At 46.3% G+C, this 17,832-nt stretch overlaps 1 long non-coding RNA gene across 1 annotated transcript; it reads left to right on the forward strand.

Moving 5' to 3' along the window:
- The first annotated feature begins 15,665 nt into the window (after positions 1-15,665).
- LOC115777497 (uncharacterized) lies at positions 15,666-17,332 on the forward strand. Its single transcript, XR_004019635.1, has 4 exons — positions 15,666-15,745; positions 16,470-16,537; positions 16,705-16,773; positions 16,960-17,332. It is a non-coding gene; the product is annotated as an uncharacterized LOC115777497 (long non-coding RNA).
- Positions 17,333-17,832: the final 500 nt, after the last annotated feature.

Genomic DNA, 17,832 nt, shown 5'->3' on the forward strand with positions numbered 1-17,832 from the left:
CATTGACCTTTTCTTTTCCTTCCAAAGGTCAGAGCACTGGGAAGCGTCATTCAATTCAATTCAATTCAATTTTATTTATATAGCGCCAAATCACAACAAACTGTCGCCTCAAGGCGCTTTGTATTGTGGGTAAAGACCCTACAATAATACAGAGAAAACCCAACAGTCAAAACGACCCCCTATGAGCAAGCACTTGGCGACAGTGGAAAGGAAAAACTCCCTTTTAACAGGAAGAAACCTCCAGCAGAACCAGGCTCAGGGAGGGGCAGTCATCTGCCGTGACCGGTTGGGCTGAGGGGAGAGAAAGACATGCTGTGGAAGAGAGCCAGAGATTAATATCAATTAATGATTAAATGCAGAGTGGAGTATAAACAAAGTAAATAAGGTGAATGAGAAACAGTGCATTATGTGAACCCCCCAGCAGACTAGGCCTATAGCAGCATAACTAAGGGATGGTTCAGGGTCACCTGATCCAGCCCTAACTATAAGCTTTATCATAAAGGAAAGTTTTAAGCCTAATCTTAAAAATAGAGAGGGTGTCTGTCTCCCGAATCCAAGCTGGAAGCTGGTTCCACAGAAGAGGGGCCTGAAAGCTGAAGGCTCTGCCTCCCATTCTACTCTTAAGTATCCTAGGAACCACAAGTAAGCCAGCAGTCTGAGAGCGAAGTGCTCTGTTGGGGTGATATGGTACTATGAGGTCTTTGAGATAAGATGGTGCCTGATTATTCAAGACCTTGTATGTGAGGAGAAGAATTTTAAATTCTATTCTAGATTTAACAGGGAGCCAATGAAGAGAAGCCAATATGGGAGAAATATGCTCTCTCTTTCTAGTCCCTGTCAGTACTCTAGCTGCAGCATTTTGGATCAGCTGAAGGCTTTTCAGGGAGCTTTTAGGACAGCCTGATAATACTGAATTACAATAATCCAGCCTAGAAGTAATAAATGCATGAATGAGCTTTTCAGCATCACTCTGAGAAAGGATGTTTCTAATTTTAGAAATATTGCGCAAATGCAAAAAAGCGGTCCTACATATTTGTTTAATATGTGCATTGAAGGACATATCCTGGTCAAAAATGACTCCAAGATTTCTCACAGTGTTACTGGAGGCCAAAGTAATGCCATCCAGAGTAAGTATCTGGTTAGACACCATGTTTCTAAGATTTGTGGGGCCGAGAACAAGAATTTCAGTTTTATCTGTCATGTCATGTTGGCTTTCTTCCAAATCAGAAGCTTGAAGCTGTCAGGGGGAGTCTCAGGGTCAGGGTGCTGTCTCACTGCAGAGTCTTCAGGCTCAATCCTCCTGAGCTCACACACACAATTATTTCTAGATTAGATTTAGCTGATATTTCACAAACAAAGCTCCATTGGAGTGAACAGAGATGAGGCCACTCTGACTGTTGGAGCTCTCTGCAGGTTATTCTAGTGAACCAAAACCAAGCAAATAACAAAGAGTCCAAAACATTTTGCTTCACTGAAATCAATCAAAATGAGCAAAGGAAAAAAGTGGAACTAACTCAAACTCTATAGTTGGTTTACAAACTAAGTTCAAGTCAAACTGTGGATAAAATGAGCTTCGTTTTCCTGTTTGTCACTTCAGCTGGATGGATGTTAGGAACACAGGATATTTGAGCTGCAAAAATCATTTGGAAGAACTCAGAGACGTGAAAGCTTCCTGTTACCTGTGGCTTCTTCTGAGTCAAAGCTACATGTCCCAGATGTCTCACACACACTTTTATTAACATTCAGCTGTAGATGTACAGGAGAAACTGCTCAAAAATAAACCACTGGCATATTTAAATAATAATGCTCCTCAAATAAATTCATGCTTTTTTCCTCCATAACAAAAGACTTGCAGCTGTGTGAAGGAAGGGGTGTAAATATGCTGCAACGTAGACACACCATTAATATAACAATCTAAATAGAAATACAGCATCAAGTAGCATATCACAGCATTAATCTTCACAACAAGGTGAAGGTGTTGAAATAATTGCACAGCAGACAGAAATCAGACTGCATAGCAGAGAAACAACAAAATCACATGCTGATGATTTCCTGGAAAAGAATGAGTGTTTTGGTCTGATGTTTTGTGTCTACAGGACCCAGATGAGGTCGTTAACAGGCGACAGTGAAGGGCACAGAAGAAGGAACTGATAAGCTGCTACATGCTTGCATATTTCAGTAACTGTGTAACTGTGTCTGAGTCTGTGTATCAAAGTTGAACTAAGATAGAGAGCAGTGTCAGACTTGTGTGAAGCTGCACCGACTGACTGCATCAGGCAGCTCCAACAATTCTGAACCAGATTACTCTGTAACACTGTTTGAAATGGCTTTATTAAATTTAATAATTGGACTCCTTATTCCTGTTTGTGTCATTCCTGTTTGATAAACGAACACGCAGAAACCTAAAAGGCTCAAGCAGCAACTCTTATTTTTACATTTCTTCACGTGCTATTAAAATGTAAACAGAAGAGATCCAGAGCAAAGACAGCAAAAGGCTGAGTGAAAAAAAGCCAGTCTGCATGAAGTAGACTTCACCACAGAGCTTCCTCCTGTGGAAGAGAACAAACATGGAAACAGACTGAATGAACAAACTTCATCCTTCAGTCAGCAGGATTTCAGCCAGCTCAGTAAATCCATACGCTGACGTATCACAGCAACAACAATGTAGCGTCGTATCCACCGGCTGCATCACGAGGAAACAAACAGACTCCCTTCTGCTATTAAGGTCAGCGTGACCCACGGTACAAACCAGCCAGGTATTCTTGGGGGTCCGGGCGATGCCAAAGCATCTGAACGGACACAGTATGAAGGCTGTATGTACACAACACATGGCGATAGCGGAGGATTTCAGATTAACAAAAAACTCTCCAAAAGTCGCCGACGTCAATTCAATTCAATTCAGTTGTATTTATATAGCGCCAAATCACAACAAACAGTCGCCTCAAGGCTCTTTGTATTGCGACGTCACCGGGAAAACTCGCTAGGGGGGTCTGAAAAGCCACTAAATCTAGCGACAAAGTCGCTAAGTTGGCAACACTGCGTATTTGCAGCACAGAAAGGTGAGTGTGTTCTCCCACGTTTGTGCGCTTCGGCTTCCGTGTCCAGACGAGGACCCGCCCACATCTATACATAAAGGAGCAGTTCACAGAAACACGGTGGAAACGCGGGCCTGTTCTTTAGCGTCTCGCCGGTTCATTGAAACCAGCACTGGCACGAGCACCGGCTCATCGGTGGTGGGAAAGTAGCACAGGAGGGGCACGTAATGGCAGCAGGGGTTTGGATGGTCCGTGGGGGGCAGGCAGGGATGAGTGAGTGTGGAGGGTGGTCCATACGTAGTGACACACGAATGGGTCCAAGAGGGCAGGCAGGCTGAGGCGATATTTGGAATTCATCTTTGTCTTTTCTATCATTCTGAAATTGTGACTTCCACTGTCTGAACTGGGACTCCAATTTCAAAACACAAGCACTAAACTAATATCACAAACTAACACCTATTAGTAGGATCACGTTTGATATCAGCGACTTAATACAAAAATGAAACTATGCATATATTTGAATACAGTACACCAGAGTTTAGGAACAAATGAAGTACAGAAATGTAACTGGCTTTTCATTGAATTTCCTCCCAAACCGTACAGTTATTTGAGATGAAAGTCAGTCCATATACAGTGGGGGTCAAGCTGAGCAAGAATCAGGTTTAAGACCTGCGTCACCTTTAACAGCGCTCCTATAAATACACTTCAGAAATGTCAGTTTGAGTAAAACAGTGCAGTATACAATCATTCATTTTTATATTAAAAGTTTGAGATGATAAATAAATGACACCTTTAAAAAGCTGATTATTTAGAGGCTTTATTTATGAATTATGCATTGCCATGGTCGAAACTGAAGGATAATAAGACTTCCGATGTGTTTTAGGTCGACCGGCAGCCGTACCGTAATATGTGATATGTGATAAATGCACAACGTAATTCTACGTGTGGCTTGACTGTGTCTTCGAAAATGAGGACTCACTTGACTGCAGTTTACCACCGTGGTAGAAAGACACTCTGGCGAAGACCAAGAGTTTAACCTGGACCTTAAATGTAGAGCTAATCGCTGCATAACAGGAAACAGGTGAGCAGGATTACCCAGCTCCACCCTCAGGCTCCGCCTCGAGGAGGTAGAAAAACACCACAGGACCTGCCCCCTGGAAAATGAAGAGAGCACCACCACAACATAACCCCTACATCCTGACAATATCATCGGCACAGATTCTAATAACTACCTTGTTGGTACAACAGCCAATCATCATCCAGGGATCAGACTCGTAAATGACTGCAGGAATCTTCGGGAACGCCTCGATGTACGCCGAGGTATGAGGGCCTGATCACTGCTGCAGCTTTCATTTTGTAACAGGTGGTACCACAAGGGGTCGCATTTTCCCTGGCTTAAGCCTCAATAAAAGGGAAGCTGGCAGTGTTGTTGGGAGGTGTCAGTTTCCGGTGGACGGCCAGGTGGTTGTTTGGCATTACACCTGTTTGGCTCTGGGTGTGCGATCGTGTTTCTAAATTGTTTGAAACAATGTTGTGTGTACCGACGTGTGGTGTGTATTTTTATAACAGGGCCACACAAATTTTAGGAGCGGAAAAGATTGAAGTGGGATTGTTTGGGCGTGGGGTTCGATGCCATATGGCCACACTCGGTGTCCTGCAGGATTTGCCGTGACAGGGTGTGGGCTCATGAGACGTTACAGGTATGCAGTGTTTTTAAGTTGTTTTTAAGGATTGATGTAGAATAAAGTGTTTTTGTATTTAGTAATTTTAATGTGTTGTGTCTTTTTACAGTTACACTGTTTACCTGCTGTCCTTTTTTTGGTTTTTGTGTTTTCTTTTTTGGTTAGTCCGCTCAGCGTTGGGCTGTGTTCTTTCTTGGTATATGTGAGGGCGGACTAACTATTTTATATATTTTTGTTGTATGTCTTGTGCTGTCTTTGGGTCACTTCCCCGACTAGACCATTATTCCATATTTGCTGTTATTGATAATCCTGAAACCCAATCCTGTTTGCAGTGTTCCTGGGTGTTTGCATGCGATTGAGTTGCAGTGAAATGAGTGCATCATATGGGTTGCAGTGATCGGTTGCAGTTGTTGCCTCCCTAGGTTTGTCGTCTGAGGGGCAACTGGCTTCCTGTGCCAACGTGTGGTGCTGTGGTAAAGAATAGCAAAAGGCACACACGTTGAGCTGTCATAGCTTCATAACAGGAAGTTTTATTCTTCACAAGAAAATCTATAAACATACCTCAAGTGTTACTAAACTGAATATAAACCAATGGCCTTTCACTTTAGTCTCTTTTACAAGACATGGCCATCGTGCTCCTGAGTCAAGACAATATGAATCACAAAACATTTCCACAACTTCATAAAACTATTCAGTAGAGTCTCTTTGAGTCCATCAACAAATTATAATAACAATGTACAACAATAACTCATTCATTTTAAAGATGAACACATAAACACACTCATACTGCTGTTCTTAACTCGATCCTTTTAACTACATGTATAAAAGACAGTAACACATTTTATGGGGTAAGATAACTGTCAAAAAGAATGTATGTGTAAAGGAGTCTAAATTCGTACATGTAAGTCAATAAACGTGCATAAATATAAGATTTGTATTTCAAATGCAATCTACAAAGTTACAACTTCGCAACAATACAAGTACAAATCACAAATTTACAAGTACAAGTTACAAAGTTACAACTTCTCAACAATACAAATACAAATCACAAATTTACAAGTACAAGTTACAACTTCTCAACAATACAAGTACAAATCACAAATTTACAAGTACAAACCTCTAACTATTGAACGTCATACTGCGCACTTTGTAACTTGTACTTGTAAATTTGTGATTTGTATTTGTATTGTTGAGAAGTTGTAACTTTATAGATTGCATTAGAAATAAAAATCTTATATTTATGCACGTTTATTGACTTACATGTACGAATTTACACTCCTTACACATACATTCTTTTTGACAGTTATCTTACCCCATAACATTTGCTTTTAAAGATTGAAACACCTATTACAGCATTAAGTGCCTGAATGAACTGTATTTTTACATACTTTTAACTGTTGTTCCATTTTGTTTACACAATTAATTAGCTTTGTTCATAAAACAAACACATCTAATGCTATAATGCAAACTATCAGCTATATAAAGTGCAATGCTCCTTTAATGGCGCTTCTCTCTCATCAAGAGTCATTCATCAGGAGTCGCCATTACTCACTAAGTCACTTTACCAAATTAATTACTGGTTTCAGTATTAAACCACAAAACTGTACTTTAACTAAACATAATAACCAGAAGAATAACATATTGTAGCGATTCTCTTAGTTAGAGAGCGTGTTGATGTTGTGGGATTTCGGACTGTTCGGGAGGTTCGTGAAGGCAGCATGGAGAGAGAGAAAAGACCGAGAGCTTGCCTGTGTGTGTGTGTTGCTGTTCCGTTGTTGTAGTTGTGGTTGGCGTGGCTGTGGCCTACAGCAGCCGTTTTTCTGCTAATAAAGACGACCTTTGTTGTGAACATCGCCGACTGTGGAAGTGTGTTTACAACGTTACATTGGTGTCAGAAGTCAAACTGCTAACCGTCGGCTAGCCCTGCTTCGGCTACCTCAGTTGACAGCCTGCGCTAACTATGGCAGCGCAGCGAGATGTGGCCGGGGCCCGCCCGAAGATCAAGAGAGAGGCTATGGACAGTGACTTTGGGGGCACGCTGGGTCCTGAGGGAGCGGACAGTGCCGGAGAGCGTTTGGCCCGCCTCAGACGGACTGCCAGAGGCCTGGCGGCCGCCGCTGGCTTTAGCCCATCGACTGCAGGAATATACGCGGGCGCGGAGACGCCCGCCCCGAACAGCGCGGGGCCCGTGCTTGGCGATAGTGGCGCCCGGCCCTGCCAGGCAAATGTGAAAACCCCCAAGTACTCCGGTAAGGCTGACTGGGAGGCCTTCCATGCTCAATTTGAACTGTTAGCGCATGCTGCGGCCTGGTCCACAGACACTAAAGCACTCCAGCTAGCCTTGTGCCTCACTGACGACGCTTTGGCATGCCTGCTGCTGCTTAGCCCAGCGGAGAGGGGTGACTACAGGGCTCTGGTTGGTGCTCTGCAGCGGCGGTTTGGGCAGTGTGGCCAGCCTGCTGTCCTGCGGTCCGAACTGACGAGTAGACGGAGACAACCGGGTGAGCCGCTTCGCGCTTTGGCTAATGACATTGAGATGCTAGCGAAGAAAGCATATGCCCACATGCCCATCGACGTGCAGAACGAGCTGGCCAGAGACCAGTTCATCCGCGCCATTATCCCTGGTGAGCTGCGCATCCAGACTCAACTTTCCCACCCCCGCAATCTGCACGAGGCCCTGGAGATGGCCTTGGAGAGGGAGGCCGTGGTGGCTTCTGCGGGGTGCGACCATAGCGAGTATGACCCGGTGGTGAGGGCTGCGGTGCCGGAGGCCCCGGGCCAGGGGGTGCCAGCTTGGGCGGCCGAATTGACCGAACTGGTTCGAGGCGTGTCTCTACAATCTTCACGCCGCGGTGCTCGTCCTCGCCGAGACCCTCCTGTTTGCTGGACGTGCGGACAGCAGGGCCACATCAGCGTGCGATGCCCAGACCGTGCCGGTGTTCAGGGAAACGCCTCAGGGCCTGCGTAGGCGGGACGGCGCAGGCCCCTTCTTCTGTGTCCCAATCCGCCGGGGCGCCGGTGGACAGAGCCCAACGGTACAGCTGGGGGTGCGGGGCTCAGCTCCCCCCAGAAGCAGACGACAGCACAGAGTCCGCGAGGGTGGTGGGCTGGACGCGTGCAGGGGATTTTTGTCACATCCCCATCACCCTGGCAGGGGCTCCGTGCACAGCTCTGGTCGACACTGGCTCCACTGCGACCTTGATGAGACCTGACGTGGTGCCGGTAGGAACCCAGTTGGAACCAACTACAGTAAAACTGCGTACAGTGACTGGTGAGTTAGCCCCGATGTTGGGAAAAGGACTGGTCCCTATTCAGGTGGGGGGCCTGGGAGTGAACTTGGAGGTGTGGGTGGCAGCGGTGCAGGACGTTTGCATATTAGGCCTGGACTTTCTGCGGGCCTCACAGAGTGTCTTAGACCTGGGGAATAACACGCTGACCTTTCCAGGGGGCCCCATGGTTGACCTGGTGCGCCCCGCACAGGCCCCGAACCTACACCCGCCAAAGTCGAGAGCAGCGGGGGTGCACCATGAGGCACACCTTCCGCCCCCGATCTACCCCCCTGCACCCCTGTCCCCTGACCCTGATTTAGCCACCGTGGTGGGTTCTCCTGCCTCAGACCAGCACACTGTAATGGGGGAGGGGGATAGACTGGCAGTAGTGAGGGACATATGGACACGTAGCTGCCAAGATTTAGATCATCCACAGCGGGAGGAGCTGTGGCAGGTGCTGCTGGAGTTCAAGGACATTTTTGCTCTGTCAGAAGACGAGGTAGGCTTAACTCACCTCCTGCAGCACGACATTGACACGGGAGATGCACGGCCTGTGAAGTCACGCCCTCGCCGCCTCCCCCTGGCGCATCAGGCTGCGGCTGATAGTGCGATCGGGGAGATGCTCAGGGCTGGCGTCATTGAACCCTCCGACAGCCCCTGGGCCTCGGGGGTTGTGATGGTTAAAAAGAAGAAGAGCCCCAAAATGAGATTCTGTGTCGATTTTAGGCCGTTGAACAGTGTGACTAAGAAAGACTCATACCCGCTGCCCCGCATCGATGAGTGCCTGGATTTGGTTTCCGGCTCTTCCTGGTTCTCCTCGCTGGACCTGCGTAGCGGGTATTGGCAAGTGCCCCTCAGCCCCGCAGCCAGACCAAAGACTGCTTTCAGCACAGGCAGGGGGCTGTGGCAATTCCGTGTTCTCTGCTTCGGCCTATGCAATGCGCCGGCCACGTTTGAAAGGTTGATGGAAAAGGTGCTGGCCGATATTCCCCGACAGGAATGTTTGGTCTACTTGGACGACATCCTGGTCCACGGAAGTTCCTTCGAGGCAGCTCTGGCATCCCTGCGGCAGATTCTACAGCGGATAGCGGCAGCGGGCCTGAAACTCCACCCTGATAAGTGCTGCTTTATGAGGAAAGAGCTGGAGTTCCTGGGACACAAAATCGGGGGTGAGGGTATCAGTACGCTGGAGGAGAAAGTGCAGGCGGTGAAGGACTGGCCAACCCCCACAAACTTGAAGGACTTAAAGAGCTTCCTTGGTCTGGCGTCCTACTACAGGCGGTTTGTAAGGGGGGTTCTCCTGTATTGCTGCGCCCCTGTTCCGCCTGCAGAAAAAGGATAGTGACTTTGACTGGTCAGCAGGATGTGAACAGGCTTTTGAGCGGCTGAAAAACGCCCTAACAGAATCTCCCACCCTCGCCACCCCGGACCCCAGTCTGCCGTTTATTCTAGACACAGATGCCAGCGATGTCGGAATGGGGGCAGTGTTGAGCCAGGTGGGGCCAGCGGGGGAGAGAGTGGTGGCGTACTTCAGCAGAACCTTTAATAAGGCTGAATGACGCTACTGTGTGACGCGAAGGGAGCTCCTGGCCATAGTACGGGCAATAAGTCACTTCAGGTACTACCTTTGTGGCCTGCCCTTCACTGTCCGGTCAGACCATTCAGCCTTGCAGTGGCTAATGGCGTTTAAGGAGCCAGAGGGGCAGATTGCACGCTGGCTGGAGGAATTAGCGCCATACGTCTTCGAAGTGAAGTACCGAGCGGGGGCTCACCACGCCAACGCAGATGCCATGTCCCGCCGCCCCTGTGCTCCAGCTGGTTGCCGGTACTGCGAAAAGCGGGAAGCCCGGGAGGAGGAGCTCCGGGCTGGGGGGAGAGCATGATTCCGGGTGTAGCGGAGGTGAGCTGGCCTGCAGAGTGGCACAGGTGATTGACCCGCTCGAGTGGAGAGCGCAACAGGAGCAGGATGTTGACCTCCGGCCAGTGCTACAATGGGTGGAGTCTGGTCAAAGACCGCAGTGGAGCGGAGTGGCTGGATACTCACCTGCAACTAAAGGACTGTTTGTGAAATTTTCAGCTCTCCGAGTAAAGGACGGGAGTGCTGCAGAGAGCCTGGAAGGAGCCAGCTACGGGGGAGGAGAGGTGGCAGGTGGTGGTCCCCAGGGCCCTGAGGGAGGCAGTTTTGAAGGCCTCCCACGGAACCGCCGGGGTGGGGCATTTTGGAGTTTCCAAAACCCTTCGGCGGCTCCGGCAGAGTTTCTACTGGGGGCAGCTCAGGAGGGATGTTGAGGACTTTTGCCGCCGGTGTGACCTCTGTGCAGCGCACAAGGGTCCCTCAGACCAGTCCCGGGCCCAGCTACAGCAGTTAGCAGTGGGAGCCCCGATGGAGAGAGTAGCAGTGGACGTGATGGGGCCTTTTCCACGCACAGACAGAGGAAACCGTTATGTCTTAGTTGCCATGGACTACTTCACAAAATGGCCGGAGGCATATGCCATACCCGACCAGGAGGCGGAGACGGTGGTCGACAGGCTGGTGGAGGGCATGTTTGCCAGGTTCGGGATGGCAGAAACCATTCACAGTGACCAGGGAAGGAACTTTGAGTCGGCTGTTTTCTCTGTCATGTGTGAGCGCTTAGGGATGCGAAAGACCCGGACGACACCGTTACACCCGCAGAGTGATGGGCTCGTCGAGCGCTTCAACAGGACCCTGGCGAAACAGCTGGCCATCCTCACTGCAGAGCACCAGCGTGATTGGGACATGCATCTCCCCCTTGTTTTGTTGGCGTATAGGTCCGCTGTGCAGGATTCCACCTTGTGTACGCCTGCCCTGCTCATGCTGGGGCGAGAGCTACGGACGCCAGCGGAGATGGCACTGGGGAGGCCTCCGGACGCTCCGGTAGTCGTACCGGGTCCGGAATACGCCAGGAGACTGCAGGACCGGCTGGAGTCGGCCCATGCTTTTGCCCGTGATCAGCTGGAGAAGGCGGGAATGAGACAGAAAAGGAATTATGACTTGAGGGTAAAAGGGAAAGACTTCAGGGCCGGTGACTTTGTGTGGGTGTACAGCCCGAGGAGGAAGAAAGGCCGGTGCCCTAAGCTGGACTGCCACTGGGTGGGGCCTTGTGTAGTGGTAGAGAAGCTGGGGGAAGTGGTGTACAGGGTTCAGCTGCCGACTAGGGGGAGACGAGTGGCCCTTCATAGAGACAGGCTGGCTCCATATAAGGGTGATGTGCGCCCGGTCCAGTCGACCCCCCTGAGAAATGAAACAGCCACAGCCCCAGACTCACTGACTGTGCCCCCTTCTACTGCCCCACAGCTTCCTCCACTTTTGCACCCCATCCCAGATCAAAAGCAGGGTGCTGCAGGACAGCAGACACAGCCCCAAGTGTCGTCTACAAGGGGGCTGCAGAGGCAGAGAAGACCCCCAGGTCACCTCAGAGACTTTGTACGGGATCCCTCGGGGCGAGGGATTTAGTGAGGGGGGGCAATGTAGCGATTCTCTTAGTTAGAGAGCGTGTTGATGTTGTGGGATTTCGGACTGTTCGGGAGGTTCGTGAAGGCAGCATGGAGAGAGAGAAAAGACCGAGAGCTTGCCTGTGTGTGTGTGTTGCTGTTCCGTTGTTGTAGTTGTGGTTGGCGTGGCTGTGGCCTACAGCAGCCGTTTTTCTGCTAATAAAGACGACCTTTGTTGTGAACATCGCCGACTGTGGAAGTGTGTTTACAACGTTACAATATGTTCATAGAGTGCACATTGAAGAAAAGTTTACATGTGAGTTCAGCAGTTTCTCATTTAGTTTTGGTTAGCTTCCCCACTCTACTCCACATTAGCCAAGTCCGCTAGTATTAGCATTGTTTAGCATCCATCAATAACCCGCGATTTACACACCAATCGCTTCACAAACGGCTTCTTTTGCTGGCCTGTAGTGATGTTACCTCCAACACCGAGGCTTCGAAGCACGCTTCAAACTCGCCAGGGTAGTTATGGTGAAGCAGTGGGCCGGAGCTTGCTTCATGTGACGTCACCGATGACGTTTGAACCACTTCACTGCTTCGTTCAGACCGAGTCAGCTGACTGCTTCGAGCTGACAGGTGGAGCTTTGAACATTTGGCGCGAATCAGTGTATTTAAGACGGCTCAAGCCCCGGTTCATGTCCCCGTTCTACACGTATTATACGTTACGAACAGCTCTCATTTTTTGATATTTGGCGTTTTGGTGTCATGGAGCAACCTAGTGATGGCAAAATGAGGCTTTTTGAAGCATTGACTCATTGTGAACCATTGTGTCATAAAGTGGTTCACTACCCGAAGCTTCATTCAATTCCCTTGGGCGACATCTACTGGCCATAGCGATTGGTGCACCTAATGAAACCCTGCGAATGTGATGCATCTCTTGTGTATATAGTAACACTTATGTGTGTTGTACATATGTCTTTTAGTACCTCATTAAATATTCTTAGTAATTTACCCATGAAACAATAGTAATTTAAAAACAGTGTTGTGAAAATCTTTGGTTTGTCATTCATATTTTCTCTGGGAGTGTGCTTGGTGTACTGAGTATTTTTGGACATTGTGCTTGGTGAAATAAACAGGGTGCTTGTGTTACTTCAGGTGTTTTTATTCAAGAAAAGTAGTTTTTGCACAGTAGAAGGGCTCAAACGGTTTCTTTTTTTTTTTTTTTTTTTTGAGACAATTTCTCCAGCTTTGGAAAATACTCTTTCACAGGGAACAGAGGAGGCTGGTGTGACAAGGAACCATTTGGCTAGGTGGTACAGGTTTGGATACAGAGTTTTGTGCTGTGCCCAATATTTCAGTGGATCCTCTGCTCGCCCCAGAGGAGGAGCAGATAAATATTGCTGCACCTCCACTATAGCATCTGCTGTTGCGTTTTTCCATTTTCTTGGATCCTCTGCATCCTTGTCCAGAAGCCTCCACAGGTTAATACCTGGGGAGAAAAGGCACATTGCAGAATATATTTTCAATGGCATCAATGTGGCATGAGATTGTGTCTTACCTGTAGAAGCTTCAGCAGGTGCTGGCTGTGGTGCTGCCGATGTAGATGGTTCTGGTGTTGTTGCTTTCATCACATTCCCCTTTCAGGCGTTTCACTGCAGTGTCACAGTTGTTGGGACTGTGAAATCCATGGGTTTTAAATCTCGGATCCAGCAATGTAGCCATGGAGTTGAGACTTGTCATCTCTACACCAGATAGCTTCTCAGTCATTATTCGGTCTAGATTTTGTCCCAGCTGTTTGGCCATATCAATTGTAGCTCCACTTAGCAATTCATTCAGTGTGTGCTTCAACATGCGTATTAGTGGAGCTACTTTGGAGCCTGATACTCTTTGCTCTTGGGAGAGCTCCACAGTCGCTGCCTGAAACGGTGACAACATTTTGATGCACAGAGCCGTCGCCTCATATTCATTGGCTGTTAAAGGAGCCAAATCTGTAGACAAAGTAGCCAGAGCTGCTGCCACTGCTTCTCTCTGATCATATATCCGCTTTAGCATTTCAAAAGTGCTGTTCCACCGGGTTTCCACTTCCTGCATCAATTTCATTACAGGGCGGCCCATTTGCACTTGCACCTGCTGAAGACACTCCTTGGCTGTGGTGCTGCCTCTGAAATATGTGACAATCCTCCGCACCCTTGACCGGATGTTATCAAGACCAGGGGTTGCATCAATGGATTTTTTCACTATCAGGTTGAGTGCATGGGCTATGCAGATAGCATGCCTAACTTTCAGTATTCTGGCAGTGGCTATCATGTTTTGGGCTGCATCCGTCACCAAACATCTCACCTTTCCACCAATTCCCCACTCCACCATCAGCTCCGGCACAACAGCTGCAATGTTTTCAGCTGTGTGGCTACTGGGGAAAGGATGGACTCCCAGCAGAGTTGTAGAAAGCTGATTGTCAGCACCAACAAAATGGCAGGTAACAGCCAGATATGCATCCATGTTAATGGATGTCCACATATCTGCTGTGAGGCTGACACTGTCAGTGGTCAGCAACTCAGCCTTTGCCTTCTCCTTTTCCTCCACATACCTCTTCTCCACCATGGCCTTAACTGTATTTCTACTTGGAATGGTGTATGTAGGATCCAGTTTTGCCACAAGTGCCCTGAATCCAGGATCATCCACCACAGTGAAAGGCTGGGAGTCCTTCACTATGAAGTCCACAAGAGCTTCATCAAGCTCTTGCTTCCCGGATCCTAAAAGAAACAAACAAACAAACAAAAAACCCAACATGAATAAAGAAAAGTAACTTCAATTTAACTTAGACACATTTAGTTGACATTCTTTCTAATTCTCAGTTTATATCTATGGTACGCTTACCTTGATTGGTGGCACGCGGCTGAGTGTTCTCGTGTTTGGCTCTATAATGCCTCAGCATTGATGACGTATTATTATTATATGTCAGCAGCTGGGGGCAAAGCAAACACTGCATCTATAAAACCAAGATAACAACCTGTTATTACGTTATTCATCTTAGCTTTTATGTATTTGGCGTCAGTAAGAACTGCACCTCTTGCATAACATGATACCATGACTATTACACTACTGCACAGTATGGGCTATAGGCTTTCTAATAAACACTTCCAATGTACATTACCTTATTAGGTGGCACCAAGTTGAAATACTCCCACACTTGGGAACACAATGGTTCACAATGAGTCAATGCTTCACAAAGCCTCATTTTGCCATCACTACTGGCCTGTACAAGTCTCTCATAGACAACCTTCTCTACACATATGGTCTGTATTGCAGTCATTGTAAGGTGTTTTTACTGACCTGTGGTAAAGAATAGCAAAAGGCACACACGTTGAGCTATCGTAGCTTCATCACAGGAAGTTTTATTCTTCCTCTGTGCCCCAAAGCTACTCCATACCCCGAGTGTGATACGCGCCCTCTAGCGTCCTGCTGTGGAATGGCACCATAATGCATGAAACTGGACAGAACTCACAACAGTGCTTAAATGACAGTCAAATTCACAAATATAACAAAACAAAAAAACTTCAGGGGTGACTGTTTTTATCTTTATCACCGTTTGATACTTAATCTCAGAAGTGAGATCATTTCAACCCTCTACAGAAGTAATATGACAATCCAAAAATAATCATGTATGAAAAACAGAAAAAGAATTCAAGTGATTCATAACTTAATGCCTTTTTTGCAGTGAGAGAGAGGAGCTTCTCATGCAACTACGAGCAGAAATAGAGAGACGATCAAATCTCTAAAATCAAAGAAAAGCTGTGAAATAAAAGTGTTTACAAGTTTGAAGTTTGGCATGTTTATGGTTTTAACTAGGACTTTTCATACTAACGCACACTTGCCTATTTTGACTTTTCTTTTCATTGTGCTCTAATTATTTAGCCAGTACGATAGAATAATCTAGTCCAGGTTTGAAGTGCATACACTCAAAAAAGTGAAATAGGTGGGTTGTGCACTTTATATTATTTTGATGTTTTCAGTTTACTTAAAAAACATGTCTTTGTTAAGTTGAAATATTTTTTTCTAATAAAGTCCATGTAATTTTGTCTTTCGTTGTGAGTACAAAATAATTACGTGCTGGTTAATCACAAACCATTTAATTAAAATGAATTATGATTGCAATACTTGCTACACCCGGAAGGTGGCAGTAAGAAGAGGATTGAAGTGCTTCAGACTACGCATGTGCAAACTCTCTTTTTCGCTGCTTTTTGGCGATTAAGCATGCGGTGAAGTTGCTAAGTGCTAACGGTATTCATTTTCCGACTTGAGAGAGGTAAGAGGACATTTTTCATCCATACCTGTTGTAGTAATTTCATATTGACCAAGATTAAATTTTGTGTTTGTGATACAACACTTCTATATTTCCAAAGTATTTGTGTTTCAGAGAGCAGCGAACAAGTGCACAATAACGAGCACCCCCCCCCCCCCCCCCCCCATCCCCTAAACACGTTAACAGAGTTTTCCTTTTTTGTTTGTGTTTGATATACGCTATATTAGCTCTGAAAACTGCTTTAACTAGGTCAGTGTGGTTTGGTGAGTCATTTTACTGTCGTATTCTATCCATGGATATTTTAAGAGAACGATTCTATCCTGTCTGAGATGTCAAGCGTTATTTCACCAGCGATTTATCCCATACCTGGCTGCTTCAAGTTTTCCATTGGCAGACTAGTGGGGGGGCATGGCACTCATCAGTTTCGTGGCAGTACAACAGGACTGATCCACTTTTTGATGAATTTGAAAGTTTACTTTGTATATTTATGTACACTATAAAATCTTTCGGGGTGCTTTTAGCCAAATCTGTAAAGTGTTGTTTTGTTATATTTTTTCATTGAATTGAGTGCATGAAAGCCAAGTTGAGGACTGACATGGAAGTAGATTTAAAGTAAATATCTGTTGTAGGACCCTGTACATAGCACACTAACGATTAATCTGTGAACCTGTTTATCTATTTTTTTCTCTTTCTCTCTTTTTGTAATAATCCTGTTGCAGTTTTTCAGGTCCTGATTTGATTTGAGTGAGTCCTGATTCTTGCTTCCACCTGCCTGCTCATTGCACTGTATAACAGGTATGATCACAACGAGCTACTTTAATTACTGTGAATTGAATTGCCAGAATTTTTATTTTAAGAAACATTTATCAGGTGACAGATTAATTTTCTTGCCCTCAATCTGAATGTGTGTTTTATTTTGTATTACATTAATTTATGGATCCTTTAAACGTGATGAATTTCAGATCCTGGGTGTGACAGCTGTTTCCTAACTCATTGATGTGGTGTAGACGGCACTGCTGAGCTTGCCCGTGGTATGTTAACAGTCAGACTTTTCTTTCTTTAAACCATTCTATAAATTGAGTTTCCTTTACCAATACATTCTTTGTGGGTTTTTTGTGTGTTTTTTTTTTTTGTTGTCAGTTGGTTTCTTTCTAATTTGAATGCTTTTAATCTATACATATTTAATTACTTTATATGTGCGTTTTCATCTTCTCCAGACTGACGCATTTGGGTGATGGCTGCACCAGTAAAACTGCGGATTATCCTTGGTTCCAACAATGCTGAAAAACTGACCATAGAATCAGGCTTGCCAGCATCTGTTGAGGATCTTACAAATGAGATCAAACGTCAGTTTGATATAGAGGGGGACATTAGACTCCAGTACATGGACAGTGACTTTGACAACGAGTTTGTTAACCTTAACCAAATTTGTGACATTCAAGACAAGAGCACAGTGAAAATCATTCACTTGTCAGATGCTCTAGACCTCAGCCAAGGCAGCATGAATCAGAGTGGAGAAGAAGCATCGTTCTCATCTTCTGACACAATAATACTCTCCTCTGATTCAGAATCTCCTCGATCATCACATTGGCCGACAGAATTCCAAATTCCAAAGTTTTCATATGACGTAGAGATGCAACTTCAAAGTGCAAACCAGGACTTCATATCAAATGGAGTTCTTCTGACACCCGGTCATAAACTTAAATCAGACATCTTGGAAAGTCTGGCTCAGGAAATCATCAAGTTCAAGGCATATCCCTCAAACTTGGAAATTGAATCTGTTGCTGAAGCTTTGATCAAAGCACATCCATGTTTGAGAGAACAGGGATCCTTCAGTGGTTTCTACGGCTGGAAAATAAGCCTTAAGTATAAGATGGCAAACTACAGGACAAAACTTAGAAAGTTGGGGTGCCCAGAACTGAGCATCAATTCCCTCAAGCACAAACCTGCAGATAGATGTCAGCCTGCCTACGATGTCAAAAAACCGAGGAAAGCCGAAGTAAATTTTTGTCCTCCCTATCCTGCTGGAGAGACCCAGGACAGCCTTGAAGGGGAAAGATTGCGTTGTTATCTGAGGTCAAGAAGAGACA

Source organism: Archocentrus centrarchus, unplaced genomic scaffold (genome assembly GCF_007364275.1).
Source record: "Archocentrus centrarchus isolate MPI-CPG fArcCen1 unplaced genomic scaffold, fArcCen1 scaffold_55_ctg1, whole genome shotgun sequence".
Lineage (NCBI taxonomy): Eukaryota > Metazoa > Chordata > Actinopteri > Cichliformes > Cichlidae > Archocentrus > Archocentrus centrarchus.